The sequence below is a fragment of the Euwallacea similis genome, chromosome 7 (assembly GCF_039881205.1).
Source record: "Euwallacea similis isolate ESF13 chromosome 7, ESF131.1, whole genome shotgun sequence".
In the NCBI taxonomy this organism is placed as follows: domain Eukaryota; kingdom Metazoa; phylum Arthropoda; class Insecta; order Coleoptera; family Curculionidae; genus Euwallacea; species Euwallacea similis.
The window spans coordinates 1,661,043-1,671,426 of NC_089615.1; the positions used below are offsets into that span (position 1 = coordinate 1,661,043).

The following is a 10,384-nucleotide window of genomic DNA, read 5'->3' on the forward strand; positions in this document are numbered from 1 at the left end:
TTTAAACTTAAATCAAAATCAGTTTTTAAAAATTTCCATTTAAGCAAAAAAAGCACCAGGAACTTCTAACACATTTGGGATGACCACAGGTTAATTTTTAATTCAACACATTCACTTATTTTTTAAAAAATTGCGAATTTCCATTAAGTCGTCATTCGCCAATTTGTCAGTATTTTTGGGATAGCCAATTTTTCAGATTGTTCTCAACAAATTTTTGGACTCCCATTCCGCCGATTGTCGCTATTTGTCTTCCAAACTCTTAAATCGAATTTATAACTCTACGCTGAATTCAGATTTTGCCTTACCTTTGATGTTTTGACTTTTAAGGAAATGCCAATCATGTAATGAGGAGTTATATTTTTTTGGCTAGGTTCGGTTATTCATCCGCGAGGGCTTAGATTCATCAGGATTAGCTTGAAGCAGGCTATTCTTCTTGGTGTAATTCCAAGGCGCAGCGCATGAATAACCGAACTTCAAAATGATGGGTTTGCCGTTGCTACTTCCTGTTCAGCTATATATTATGGCTATTTGAAGTCACTTCTTCCAGGAATTTTGGCAGCTCCTCTTTCGGAATAAACCACATAATATGAACACAGAACTAGCCTCATTTAACACATTATTTATTTCTAATTTAAATATTCGCTTAGTATTGCTAGGTACTCCCAAAGATAATCCAGATACGAAGAGGGAGCAGGCTTAATGTACTCTTCGGGGTTTATGTACGTGTCGAAGATTATGAGGAGGATCCCTACGGTTAATGCTTGCACGAGTAGAAGGAACCAGTCGCAGTACATCTATTAAAAAGGATGGAAGATTTAGGTCACCTGATTTAGGCTTAATGAGAGCAAAGGAGGTATGTTATGTTCATGGTTTTGTATTGGCAATGGCATCAAAACACAAACCTCGTTAATATTCAAAACTGAAAATATTTCGCAGTATCTTATTGCATCCTCAGGATACAATATATCATAGAAATTGTCATTAAACGAACAAGTTTATTAACGATGGCGCTTAATAATCGAGACCGTTTAACACGTGAGCGTAGCGAACGCGTTAATAAAATTGATATTAGAAGCTATTACCAGACTTACAAAATCATATGTGGAAAAGTACTATAAGGCCAAACTAAGGCATAATTGCAGAAAAAGAGCTCCTGTTTAACTTACAGTTTAAACCAACGAAATTGGCTCTCTTTATGTATTTGCTCTTCAGCGGCCCTGTACATGAATAATTTTACAAAAAATTATAACTACTTAAACTCCTAATTTTTTAAATTAGAGAATTGTGGGCATTAAGAAATACTTACATGTTGCGTCGTGGGAACCTTGTAGTGAGAACTACCGTAATTGAACAACCTCAAAAGCTGATTATAACTAAGGGTGGTGGAGGGTAGATTATATTTAAGAGTGATGGAGGGCTGATGAGCGTTCGTCTCAATGGATTTGAACGAAAATTCACTGCTTTTGTCGCTCTTCCGTAATTCCTGCCAGAAACTGACCCTTATAAAATATTCCAACAAAGAAAACAAATAAGATGATTTTTAAAGGACATACTGACTCCTCTCTTGTGATAATCTTGTTGAGATCTTGGTTGGAGGAGATGGGAATGTTGCGTGAAAAAGCTGAAATAGATTTCAGATTAATCATCGATATAGGATTAGTGCTGGTTTCATAGTGTTGTGAAGGCTGCAAGGTGCTGTCGAATTTTACAATGTCCGTCCTCTCCTCGACTTTGATGTCGTCGTACTCTCGTACATATTTTGTTCTCTCCTGAACCCTCGACACAGAAGTAATATCTGAGGTCAAGTCCCAGGTACTCAACTAAGACATTAATTTGCTACAATTTTTTTCTTACAACTCATTATGTTCATAAAATACAAACCGTTCCCCTTTCAAAATGTTCTTCGTTTTCGTCTACCTTAAAATCGTTCTGTCTTATCCACCTCTGTACCCGTGTGTACGTCCGAGGGGTGAGACTGTCATACATCCTTAATTTTCCTTTATATTCTCTTTTTAACTTCTTGACGAAACTTTTCAACAAAAACCTCTGCTTCTACAATTTATTGAACATTTCTTGAGATGATTTTACGCCCTTTTGGGGCGTTCCTCGGGCTGCTTTGCAACGAAAATTTCTGATTCTACATATAAGTTACAGGACGTTTCTTGGCATGACTTTTTCAAATGTGACGCTTTCAATACCTTTATATATAGAGGTGATTATTTGCTTGACAACAGGTATAAAAGGTGATTTTTTCTTTGTAAACAAGCAAAATTTACAGAAACTCAACTTGACCTCTTATCAGTGACTTGATGACTCTAGATCGGGGCGATCTACATTCAAGAGCAACTGCACTAAATTTGATCGGGATGCAGCAGAAAGCGATAGATGGCTCCGGTAGGATATACTCCTGCAGGCCCAACATATTTTCCGTTGACATTGTCGATTTCTGCCTGCGTTTGATTGACTCGAGATGAACCGAACTGACGAGATTTAATACTATCGAAACCGGTCTTCGAGGTGCTGGAGTTAATTAAACGCAGAGATGGAATGAGGTATAAAGTCGTAATGGACTTTAATCTTCTCAACTTGCTGCATTGAATGGCACTGTCTTGCCAGTAGCTTCTTGGGAGGAATAATTCAAATTAAAAAAATCAACTACCCCCAAAGGTTCTCACAAGAGATGAGATGTTCATATTGAGAAATGTTGACGTTGCGATGAACAAAGACGGTCAGGCTAAGCCGTTACTGGTTTTCTGCTATTTGGCACTCATCAAGCTGCCGTAAGCAAATAGAGGGACCAAGAAGTCATCCAAATAAACGGTATAGTTCGGTGCCGGTATAGGAGCATTAGCCCTCTGATCTGATTGTCCCTTTTTAGGTGTTATTTTTGAAAATAATTATTATCTCTATAATTCGCACATTCACATTAACTAGAGCAGTTCAAGGCACATTTATGCAAATCTTGATCTCTTTATCACGTTTTTAGAGATTTGTAATAATGATGCAATTAATAGCCCAATGTTCACACCAAGAAAATAGAGTTAAAACTACATCATAAAGTTCCATCAATTTCTCAAAAATAACAATTATCCATCACGACGGATCTAGAAAATATCGCCCACTTTTGAGCCTGTACCTCTGTTTTCCCAAATTCAGGCACAAGAAATTTTGTGTATGAAGAGAAAAAAATCCGATAATGAAATAATGACTTGTTTTTCACAAAGAGTCCTACACTAAATCAAAATGACAGAGGTTAACATAAGCATAGCCTTGACTTCGTCTTGATTTAATTCAATGGGCAGTACCATGGTTTTTGAGGCGTGTTCTACCGAAATCCTCATTAACTTTCCTGGACAAAAGAACTTACGTCATTCTGCAATAACAGATTAATTTACCGAGCGAATTCTAATATATTGACACCTACCGCAATAAAGTGTGCGTTTTTTTCTGTACAAGCTTATTGGGCAACAAAAAACCTACCTTCATCCTATAGGCATCCACCCACCTGGCTCATACGCTCAAACACCGTAATGAATCGCTGTAATGATGACAAAGAAGTAAATGAATATTCAAGTCATTAATAATTTGTTGATTCAAGAACACAGAAAATGATATTTACTAAAAGTTACCCGCCTTCTAATTTATAATTTTCTATTTAGGGCTGTATTATCCGCCGCCTGGACTCACCTACACTCTTGATTAGCTTGTGAAGGAGGTCTCGAACAATGCTGGTTATTCTCCTCATCTTCAGCATCAAAATTATATAAACAAAGGCTTGGCAGCATGAGAAGATGAAAACTTTTCATGTGTGACTGTTCGACACGCATCTGTGATCGAACTTAATTACGACCCAGCAAGACAAATAACAGAACCTGCAGGACCGCGACGCGAGACGTCGCTGGTTCCGGGTTCTTGATAAATGTTATCAATTATTTGGCTCGTTCAGAGATGACTACTTTTAGCACTAGACTAATAATGAAATATATCGCGTATTCATGCCGGTATCAGGCTTGGGAATGCTGCGGAATGTGCCCATATTATAAAACTCAGTAATCCAGCTTAAATCTGCATAATAGCGTTTCGTTATTAGCCTCCCTTGAAAGTCGAATAGTCAAGTGCAAAGAGCATTAAAATGCCATTTTTAAGAAAGTGTTACATATGATGGAAAATTCTAGTAGAACTACTGGAAAAGTGTGGATATTGAAAATTTGTTTGATGCAACATGAGTTTTTAGTATTTTTGGAAGACAATTGTTGCGAGCAAGGATCAATCACACAGCCAACAAGAACCATTTTCGATAAACACATTGATATAACGGAAGAACTTAATTCACGCCATCAGGAGTGTTACTGCGTAAACGAACCATCTTCTGATCATCAATATTATTATTATTGTTATGGATTTTTCCCCACTTGAACTTCTCCCACAGACCCTCTCAATCGTCAACAATAAACACTTTCTTCGCTTCTTGAGCACTTAATCCCACATTACTCTTCAATACTTACATTCGACACACTTTCAGAAATCAACCTTTAATTACAGGATGTTACAATACGACGTGACCTACATTGCATCAGTTTTATCGCAAATAATTCATGTAAAACTTGCATTTGGGCGGGTTTCGCGAATAGAAACGACCTTCCTCTTTCTAACTCTTTTCAAACTGGGCAGGCTTTTAGCGTCCCACCGAAACGAGTCACTTATACGAATTTATCGAATCTATAATGGCAAAAACTTGCTGTGACTAAGATTATTTAAAATGAGTCTGTAATGAGGAAGTAATGAAACTTCGAAAAGTGCTTGGACTATTGAGGCTCAGATAACGAAGTACTTTATGCAGAAATCTGTTAATGACTCCCTGGCTAAGTGAGAACAGACTTGAGTTTTCAAGAAATCAGTTTTTGATTGGCATATACAGAGAGAATTGTGGAATCTCGCTTTGATTCACGGTTGCTATTTATGCTAACTCTTTTTATTTCCTGATTTAATTAGAAAAGTACGATAATTGTCGGGTGTATCAGCTTAAGTAAATATTACATCAATATGGCTATCTATATAATTTTCTTGGGTAAAGTATAATAATTACTGCACTTAATGTAATATATCGAATTGCATAATGATGATCAGCAATTTGAAAAACAAATTTCATCTACGAGTTTAAATGGATTTTAGTCTGAATGAATTGATGGGAAATTCCATCCATTAACACAACGTCCTGTCATTGTAGTAAAATTAGAATTTTTAGAGAGGAAGTATATAGAGAAGATAGAGCAATAACTCGACCCTTGAACTTGATTTTTGAGCTTGCTAACAATCTTATAAAAATCAGCCTCCCAACTTAACAATATATTACGTACTAAAAAATGCTTATACATCAATGTTAGAACATCCTGTAAATTCAGCATACCCTTCTGCTTCTTGGTTCCCTCAGGAGTCTTTAACGCACTTGGTGTCAGAAAACGGTCAAAAGCACATCTAAAATGCAGGAACGGATGCGTAGGCCTAATAATACAGGCGGCACCAGGCAAATTTTCTGCTGATTATACGATTGCAGATTCGTCCTATAATTTATATATACGGATAAGTCTCTTATCCTATTCTTAAAGAAACGTAAAATTAACGTTGTATCTCTGATGGCTGATGGCGAAACCGTGGCCCATCTGACGTTTCCGCGTGGACGTATGGTGGGTCTTAATAAATATTAGAAATGCATCTTATGAGGTCATTAATTAAATGTTGTTTGCGACGTATTGACCCAGTGGCTATTTTTGTGGCCAGTGATTCACATGCACATCTCGTAAGTCGTACGTAATATTAAGGATAATCTGCAAACATTATACAGGGTGTAACGCATTATGGAGATGTTTCAGGGGGTGATAATATTCTGCAAAATAATAAAAAAATGCTAATAGACCCATGGATAAGATCATGCGATTTTCGATATACAAGGTGGTAAAGTTTCATATTTTTTAAAAGACATTTTCAACAATTGTTATAATTTTGTTGCCTTGTATACTTATTTTTATTTTAAAAAAATAGATTAAATATTACGAATTACTTCAGATAGTTGATAGCCGAGCTGAATAATTTTTCTCCTTACTTCGTTTAAATCTTTAGTTTGCATCGATAGATTTTTGCAAATTTTGCGAAGACGGTGAAAGGTATGAAAATACTGCGAGAAGTCAAAAGCTAAAGAATTAAAGAAGGGATTTAAATTTGGTATCAGAATTCATGCAGGGTGTTTGAAAAAAAGATCCAAAGCATAAAATAATACGTGATCCAAAAAAACATAACATTTTGTATATGGTTACCGCGGATTTTGACATTTTGTTGTAAATGGTCTTAAAATAAATAGGTGTATTAAATTTCAAAAATTTAACTCAAAGCATACGTGAGAAAAACGCAAAATATGAAAAAAAAACATGAAACTTTGCCACCCTGTATATAAAAAATTTTGCTTTTTTGATTATGAACCTGTTAGAATTTGTTTATTATTTTGCAGAATACTATCGCCCCCTGAAATATCCTCATGATGATATGTTACACCCTGTATATGGCGACTAACACTTCTTTGCGGTAAAGAAATTTATTTTACAAGCCAAATGAAGGTTTTCCCATATGAAAAAAGCCGCCAAAATCCTTCGATTATTTTTAAATGCATGAATTTGTCCATTAAAGCTGACACACACCCGATTAACAACCTGCGGTCAAGAACGCAGGTATTCCTTTCTATATTTGCATAAAGAGAGGAGTATTAATTGATTTTAATGATTAAATAGTTAATTAGCACTAGAAAGACTTCTTCAATGGCTTAGTCGATAAATAATCCACTCGTGTAATATGCAAATGTTTGTTCAAACCCATGTGGCATTGGTAAACCCGTGTTTACATTTAAGCAGTTCAGCCTTGTCTAAGAGGATGATATCAGCATCCTAAAATTTTATCCATTTTTCCACACGCAAACAAGAGCTTCTCAGGTTGAATTAATTGCATTTTAAAATGTAATTAATCGTTTAGTGCCGTCTCTTTATATATTTGAAATTGCCAAGGATGTCTCGCGCTTTAAAATATGAGTGTGGAACCCGTTAAAGTGTTAGCTTTATTATTGTTAATTACCCACTAATGTAGCTAATATTGAAATTCATCACCCAACACAAATAGTTAACTAAATAAGCGTAAAAGATTGAAAATTGCTCATCAGCCTTTTAACGAATTGCGTGTCCTCAAATAAGAGATCCCCCCTTCGCCACTACCTCCTTAATGTGATAATGAAAAAAACATAATGGCAAATTAGCCAGGCTATTTCCAACAACAATCCTAAATACCGTGATTACCCAAGAAGATTAAACCATGCTCGTTTTTCCCTGTGATACTTCTATTGCTTATTTCCGAAGGTTGCGTGGAATTAAAAACAGCCCTATACTATGCGAGACTGGTTTTGTTTTATATTGCCTGATTCACTATTCTAAAATACCTAATTAAGCAACTAATCTGATTTCACTCGGTATTTATTTTTGTGTGAGAAAACGAAGGCCGTTAGAAAAGACGGCAAAAAGTGATATATAACTCCGATAAAGCAGAGCATTTTTTCTAATTGTTGCTGGCAAGGAATTTGTGTCTTATTTATTTCGCTTTGATTTTTATCGTAATATAACAATTTTAACAACCTTCGTGACTTTACACCTACTAGCGTAACGCATTAGATGATAAAAAGGTTTAAAAATCCAATGTAGGAGTTCGACAAGATTTCAAATCAAACCTGTCGCAGCTTCGTGTTAAAACAGCTTGTTGGCCTAATTTATGTGCACTGAAATTGCATTGTTTGCTTCGAAATGGGTTTGTTAGTCGGCAATCGTGCTTAAACTGTTTTCTTTGAGGATGTGTCAGGGAGGAGAAGAAATGGTATTTGCCAGAACCTAATTAAATTCAAATGACAAATAGGAGATATCTTAGTAGCATCAGTTATGTAGGAGGTCAAAAACTTATTCGCACCCCAAGTGCAGCAGCAAAGCTGATCCCAGGGTGTCGCCTCCCCCGAAGCCCGGAGGAGGGAGAGAAAAGTAACAGATGCAAAAGGTAGATAGATAGATGTTCAATGTTCAACCACCTATTGCATCATCAGAAACCTGTCCTTGGGGCAACCACGACAGGAAAGGCCATAGAAGGTCAAGATAAAGGGACCAAACGTGCAAGGACGGCCATACACGTATGAAAGCCATAATGCAAAGAGAAGCATCTCAGGAGAAAACAAAAACATACAGGAACAATTTCCATTGCCGAAGAAACAGCAGAAATTTCTACTCGATATACAGAGTGTCCTTTATGTGTTTATTTTTGTTTTCAGGAAAAAATATTATGGGGATGTATACGAGGTTAAAGGAAGTACATTTTAAAATTAGTAACAATCATACAGGATGTCCCAAGAAAGAGGGTACCATAAAGCGTTTTTTTTTTAATGTTATAGAATCCTCTCTTGAGCCGGTGTTAGCTTCTAGATTTTTTTTACCCTGAGATACAGTTACTCGAAACTATGACTTTTTAAAGGAAATTTTCGACATTTGCAGTGTCGCATAAAAAAGTTAATATTGCAGTTAGCTTAAGTTTGATTGTGACAATTTTAGGATGGATTCTCATATAAAATCACCTTAGCAAGCATGAATACTCATTTAGCCAAAAATACATACAGGGTGTTATATAGTAACAACTTTAATTTTCACCTTTTCAATCTCAATTTTCTTGATTCTTTTAAATAGAATGTTGTGTTTTTATGACCTAGGGCGAAAGAAAATTTAATTTTGTTCATGTTGGTATAAAATGATTTTATATTTATCTTAAATGTTAATTAAATTATGAATTATTTCAGGAAAGCTTGGGTTTATAGCTAAGTGCCTGAATATTTAGCATACGTTGCCATGGTTTCCATGTTGTTAGTTTTAAGTTTTGATAGCTCATTTATGGTTCTCTATGCGTTCGAAACATGTTTATTTTAAAACCGGCCATCAAAATAAAGTATACTCATTAAGAACTTATTAGTATGATTTATGTAATTGGTTCATGTGATGAAATTTTTTTATTAGTATTTCGCGTTTACGCATAACGATTTCCTTATAGAGGACATTCTGATGTAAACAGCCTAGAAAACCTAGAAAAGCGTTTAAAACGGACAGGAAGTTTTAATGATGAAAAGAAAAGTAAAAAAAAGAGTGTCTTTGGAGAAGAAAATAAACTTAACATAACTTTATCAGTAGTAGAAAACTCAAGTATCAGTGAAAAAGAAATTACTCAGGAACTTCAAAGAAGAAAATCATCAGTTGTAAAATGTTTAAAGGTCAACAAGTTCCATCTATAACATCGAAATCATAACAACGCATGCTAAAAACTCAAGCACTTAACCACGTATACAAGTTACTCCTGAAATAATTAATAATTCCATTAAAATTTAAAATAAAAATGGCATTGTTTCATACCAAAATAATGAAAATTCAATTTTTTTTCGTTCTATGTCATAAAAAGTCCACTATCCTATTTTAAAAAAATACAAAGATTGAAGTTGAAAAGATAAAAATTAAAGTTGTTATTGTCAGCACCTTTTAAGCCTTAGTTTGTTGGGCTAAGTAAATATTCGTGCTGGCTAAGGCAATCTTACATTAGAATCTATTCTAAAATGATCAAAATTTAACTTAAGCTGAATGCGATATTATTTTTTATGAGGTCCTGCAAATGTACAAAATTTCTTTTAAAACTTCATAGCTTCGAGTTACTATATCTCAGGGTAAAAAAAGTTTAGGAACTAACACAAGTACAAGAAAGGAAAAATGCAGGTGGTCCATTTAAAAAAATCATACTTTATGAAGCTCTGCTTTTTTAGGATACAATGTAGGACTGTTACTAATTTCAAAATTCATCTTCATTATCCCCATGTACGTCTCTATAATTGATTTTTTGTATCAAATCACAAATAAGCTCATAGGGAGCCGACGGGCTGTTAAATGGGCAACCTGTACACATTGGTAACAATAGGATATGGGATCAGAAGGGCATAAACAAAGGGATTAAAAGAACGAAGAGTGGCGTTGTCTCGCAACTTAAAAAAATAAATCGAGCATGGGGAGGTGCAAAACCATCACAAAAATGTTCTTGATTACATGAAGGGCGAAAAGAAATACAACAACGCAGAAATGACCTAAAGAGATCGTAGATATTCTTGTTGTTTTTTTTGTCTCCAGGAAAATCTTCTAAAGACATTCGGTCTGGTGTTCTAGTGATCTGATAGTGCGGGATTCGCCGAGGGCCTATCCGTTAAAAACCTCGTATTTCCTTTTCCTGCAACCTGCAATGACTGGGAACTGTCCCTTGAGGATAAATTGTCAATGTCCAGGGGCTT

General features: G+C 35.3%; 1 protein-coding gene across 1 annotated transcript in view; it reads left to right on the top strand.

Annotated features, from left to right (window-relative positions):
• LOC136409860 (UDP-glucosyltransferase 2-like) overlaps positions 1-10,045 on the top strand; it is a 34,162-nt gene extending 24,117 nt beyond the window's left edge. The window contains exon 6 of the mRNA XM_066391676.1: positions 10,034-10,045. The gene's annotated coding sequence lies outside the window, so the exon portion shown is untranslated. The remainder of the gene's footprint in view (positions 1-10,033) is intronic.
• The last annotated feature ends 339 nt before the right edge of the window (positions 10,046-10,384 follow it).